At 39.6% G+C, this 6,000-nt stretch overlaps 1 protein-coding gene across 1 annotated transcript in view; it reads left to right on the top strand.

The window, feature by feature from the left end:
* The window catches only part of AGPS (alkylglycerone phosphate synthase), a 145,866-nt gene that overhangs the window by 126,036 nt on the left and 13,830 nt on the right, over nucleotides 1–6,000 (top strand). The gene's annotated exons all lie outside the window — the stretch shown is intronic.

The raw sequence follows: 6,000 nt of genomic DNA on the forward strand, positions 1-6,000 counted from the left end.
GCTAAGCAGGGGGTGGAACCCTCGTGGGACAGTGTGGTCTCAGGACCCTCGGGATCGCAGAAAGATCGGGGGTGCCTGAGTGTGGCAGAGATCCCAGGTATCAGAGTGGGGAAGCTGGCTGCAAAGACAGAGTCGAGGAGTGGGCTCTCAGCTTGGGGTTGCCATAAACCATAATCCGTGGCACAGTCGGGCCACTACTCTTCCAGCAGGGACCCAACAAGCAGCAGATCTGGGGACACTCCCTTCCTCCCCCCGGGAGAAGCAGCATGGGAATACACCGAAGGAATCTGCTGGCTTTGGAGACTCCAAATGGGGTCACGTGCCAGAGATAAAAATGCTTGGTCACAGGCCGGGTGAGCACAGAGTTGTGGCCGGAGACCGGGGAGACGGGAATGATTGACTGCTTTTCTCGGGGGGCTTACTGAGGAGCAGGGCCCTGAGTTCTCGGCCCCTCTGGGGCAGAGATTGGGAGGCCGCCATTTTCTTCCTTGTCCTCTAAAGCTGTACGGAAAGCTTTCAGGGAACAAAAGCTACCGAGAGCAAAACCGAGCAGACTACTTAGCCTGCCCCAGACAAGGGCGGGGCAATTCTGCCTCTGACAAAGACATTTGAGAATCTCTGCAGCAGGCCCCTCGCCCAGAAGAACAGCCAGCCAAGACCAAGTTTACTGATCAATGAGAACGGCAGAATTCCAGCACTAGAGGAATACAGCACATAGAATTCATAGCTTCTTTTCCCATGATTCTTTAGTCTTTCAAAGTTAATTTTTTAAATTTTCTTTATTTTTTCTTTTTTTTTGAATTTTTCTTTTTCTTTTTTTAAACCAACATCTTATCAATTCCTTTTTTAAAAATCTTTTTTAATTTTCATTTTTAGAGTCATAGTCTATCCCTTCATTGTAGTTAACCTTATTTTTTGTATATATATCAGTTTTTCTCTCTTTAAAATTTTGGGATACAGTTTCTTCTAACAGACCAAAATATACCCTAAATCTCTAGTGTATAGCTTTGTTCTGGTCTCCTGCCTGATCACATTCTCTTCCTCTTTTTTTTCTTTTTTAATTTTTCTTCTTTTTTCAACCAACTTCTTATCAGTTCCTTTATAAAATCTTTTATAATTTTCATCTTTACAGTCATATTCCATCCCTTCATTGTATTTAGACTTATTTTGTACATATATAAGTTTTCCTTTCTTTAAAATTTTGGGAGGCAGTTTCTTCTAACAGACCAAAATATGCCTAAATTCTAGTGTGTGGCTCTGATCTATTCACCAGCCTGAGTCTTTTTTTTTTTTTTTTCCCCTTTCTTTCCCCCCCATTTTCGGGTCTCTTCTGATTTGTTTAGTGTATATTTTTCAGGGGTCTTTGTTACCCTTTTAGCATTTTGTTCTCTCATTCATCTGTTCTCCTCTGGACAAAATGACAAGATGGAAAAACTCACCTCAAAAAAAAGAACAAGAGGCAGTACTGACTGCCAGGGACCTAATCAATATGGATATAAGATGTCGAATGACGATTATAATGATCCTAGCTGGGCTTGAAAAAAGCATGGAAGATACTAGAGAATCCCTTTCCGGAGAAATAAAAGAACTAAAATCTAACCAAGTCAAAATAAAAAAGGCTATTAATGAGGTGCAATAAAAATGGAGGCTCTAACTGCTAGGATAAATGAGGCAGAAGAGAGAATTAGTGATATAGAAGACCAAATGATGGAGAATAAAGAAGCTGAGAAAAAGAGAGATAAACAACTACTGGATCACAAGGGGAGAATTCGAGAGATAAGTGATACCATAAGACGAAACAGTATTAGAATAATTGGGATCCCAGAAGAGGAGAGAGAGAGGGGGCAGAAGGTATATTGGGGCAAATTATAGCAGAGAACATCCCTAATTCAGGAAAGGAAACAGGCATCAAAATCCAGGAGGCACAGAGAACCCCACTCAAGATCAATAAAAATAGCTCAACACCCTGACATCTAATAGTAAAACTTACAAGTCTCAGAGACAGAAAATCCTGAAAGCAGCTCAGGACAAGAGGTCTGTAACTAACAAGGTAGAAACATTAGCTTGGCAGCAGACCTATCCACAGAGACCTGGCAGGCCAGAAAGGACTGGCATGATATATTCAGAGCACTAAACGAGAAAAATATGCAGCCAGGAGTACTATATCCAGCTAGGCTGTCACTGAAAATAGAAGGAGAGTTAAAAGGTTCCAGGACAAACAAAAACTAAAAGAATTTGCAAACACGAAACCAGCCCTACAAGAAATATTGAAAGGGGTCCTCTAAGCAAAGAGAGAGCCTAAAAGTAACATAGACCAGAAAGGAATAGAGACAATATATAGTAACAGTCACCTTACAGGTAATACAATGGTAATTCATATCTTTCAATAGTTACCCTGAATGTAAATGGGCTAAATGCCCCAATCAAAAGACACAGGTATCAGATTGGATAAAAAAAAACAAGACCCATCGATGTGCTGCCTGCAAGAGACTCATTTTAGACCCAAAGACACCTCCAGATTGAAAGTGAGGGGGTGGAAAACCATTTACCATGCTAATGGACATCAAAAGAAAGCTGGGGTGGCAATCCTTATATCAGACAAATTAGATTTTAAACCAAAAACTATAATAAGAGATGAGGAACGGCACTATATTCTACTTAAAGGGTCATTCCAGCAAGAAGATCTAACAATTGTAATATCTATGCCCCAAACATGGGAGCAGCCAGTTATATAAGCCAATTAATAACAAAACCAAAGAAACACATTGACAACAATACAATAATTATAGGGGACTTTAACACGCCCCCCCTTACTGAAATGGACAGATCATCTAAGCAAAAGATCAACAAGGAAATAAAGGCTTTAAATGACACAATGGACCAAATGGACTTCACAGATATATTCAGAACATTCCATCCCAAAGCAGCAGAATACACATTCTTCTCTAGTGCCCATGGAACATTCTCCTGAATAGATCACATCCTAGGTCACAAATCAGGTCTCAACTGGTACCAAAAGATTGGGATCATTCCCTGCATATTTCTGGACCACAATGCTTTGAAACTAGAACTCAATCATAAGAGGAAAGTCGGAAAGAACTCAAACACATGGAGGCTGAAGAGCATCCTACTAAAGAATGAATGGGTCAACTAGGAAATAAGGAATTAAAAAAAAAAATTCATGGAAACAAATGAAAATGAAAACACAACTGTTCAAAATCTTGGGATGCAGCAAAGGTGGTCCTAAGAGGCAAGTATATAGCAATACAAGCCTTTCTCAAGAAACAAGAAAGGTCTCAAATACACAACCTAACCCTACACCTAAAGGAGCTGGAGAAAGAATAGCAAATAAAACCTAAACACAGCAGGAGAAGAGAAATAATAAAGATCAGAGCAGAAATCAATGAAATAGAAACCAAAAGAACAGTAGAACAGATCAATGAAACTAGGAGCTGGTTCTTTGAAAGAATTAACAAGATTGATAAACCCCTGGCCAGACTTATCAGAAAGAAAAGAGAAAGGACCCAAATAAATAAAATCATGAATGAAAGAGGAGACATCACAACCAACACCAAAGAAATACAAACAACTATAAGAACATATTATGATCAATTAAATGCCAGCAAATTAGACAATCTGGAAGAAATGGATGCATTCCTAGAGATCTATCAACTACCAAAAGTGAAACAGGCAGAAATAGAAAACCTGAACAGACACATAACCAGCAAGGAAATGGAAGCAGTAATCAAAAATCTCCCAATAAACAAGAGCCCAGGGCCAGATGGCTTCCCAGGGTAATTCTATCAACCATTTAAGGAAGAATTAATATCTATTCTTCTGAAACTGTTCCAAAAAATAGAAATGGAAGGAAAACTTCCAAACTTATTTTCTATGAGGTCAGCATTACCTTGATCCCCAAAACTAGACAAAGACCCCATCAAAAAGGAGAATTACAGACCAATATCCTTGATGAACATGGATGCAAAAATTCTCACCAAAACACTAGCCAGTAGGATCCAACAGTACATTAAAAGGATTATTCACCACGACCAAGTGGGATTTATCCCTGGGCTGCAAGGTTGGTTCAACATCTGCAACTGAATCAGTATGATACAATACATTAACAAAAGAAAGAACAAGAACCATATGATCTTCTCAATCGATGCAGAAAAAGCATTTGACAAAGTATAGCATCCTTTCTTGATTAAAACTCTTCACGGTGTAGGGATAGAGGGAACATATCTCAATATCATAAAGGCCATCTTTGAAAAACCCGCAGAATATCATTCTCAATGGGGAAAAACTGAGAGCTTTTCCCCTAAGGTCAGGAACACAGCAGGGATGTCCACTATCACCACTGCTATTCAACATAGTACTAGAAGTCCTAGCCTCAGCAATCAGACAACAGAAATAAAAGGCATCCAAATTGGCAAGGAAGAAGTCAAACTCTTAGTCTTTGCAGATGATATGACACTTTATGTGGAAAACCCAAAAGACTCCACCCCAAAACTGCTAGAACTCATACAGGAATTCAATAAAGTGGCAGGATATAAAATCAATCCACAGAAATCAGTGGCATTTCTATACACTAACAACAAGACAGAAGAAAGAGAAATTAAGGAGTGGATCCCATTTACAATTGCACCCAAAACCATAAGATACCTAGGAATAAATCTAACCAAAGAGGTAAAGAATCTGTACTCAGAAAACTATAGAATATCCCTGAAAGAAATTGAGGAAGACTTCCATGCTCATGGATTGGAAGAACAAATATTGTGAAAATGTCTATGCTACCTAGAGCAATCTACACATTTAGTGCCAATACCTATCAAAATACCATCCACTTTTTTCAAAGAAATGGAACAAATAATCCTATAATTTGTATGGCACCAGAAAAGACCCCGAATAGCCAGAGAAATGTTGAAAAAGAAAAGCAAAGCTGGTGGCATCACAATTCCAGGGACATAGATCAGTGGATCAGAATAGAAAGCCTAGAAATGGACCCTCAATGCTATGGTCAACTCATCTTTGACAAAGCAGGAAAGAATGTCCAATGGAAAAAAGACAGTCTCTTCAACAAATGGTGTTGGGAAAATTGGACAGGCACATGCAGAAGAATGAAACTGGACCATTTCCTTACACCACACACAAAAATGGACTCAAAATGGCTGAAAGACCTCAATGTGAGATAGGAATCCATCAAAATCCTTGAGGAGAACACAGGCAGCAACCTTTTCGACCTCAGTTACAGCAACTTCTTCCTAGAAACATCGCCAAAGGCAAGGGAAGCAAGAGCAAAAGTGAACTATTGGGACTTCATCAAGATATAAAGCTTTTGCACAGCAAAGGAAACGGTCACCCAAACCAAAAGACAACTGACAGAATGGAGAGGATATTTGCAAATGACATATCAGATAAAGGGCTAGTATCCAAAATCTACAAAGAACTTATCAAACTCAACACCCAAAGAACAAATAATCCAAACAAGAAATGGGCAGAAGACATGAACAGACATTTTTCCAAAGAAGACATCCAAATGGCCAACAGACTAATGAAAAAGTGTTCAACATCACTCGGCATCAGGGAAATACAAATCAAAACCTCAAGGAGATACTACCTCACCCCAGTCAGAATGGCTAAAATTAACAAGTCAGGAAACAACAGATGTTTGCGAGGATGTGGAGAAAGGGGAACCCCCCTACACTGTTGGTGGGAATGCAAGCTGGGGCAGCCACTCTGGAAAACAGTATGGAGTTTCCTCAAAAAGTTGAAAATAGAGCTACCCTATGACCCAGCAATTGCACTACTGGGTATTTACCCCAAAGATACAAATGTAGTGATCCAAAGGGGTACGTGCACCTCAGTGTTTATAGCAGCAATGTCCACAGTAGCCAAACTAGGGAAAGAGCCAAGATGTTCATCAACAGATGAATGGATATATGTATATATATATACACACACACACACACACACACACACACACACACACACACACACACA

Source organism: Neomonachus schauinslandi, chromosome 3 (assembly GCF_002201575.2).
Source record: "Neomonachus schauinslandi chromosome 3, ASM220157v2, whole genome shotgun sequence".
Taxonomy (NCBI): domain Eukaryota; kingdom Metazoa; phylum Chordata; class Mammalia; order Carnivora; family Phocidae; genus Neomonachus; species Neomonachus schauinslandi.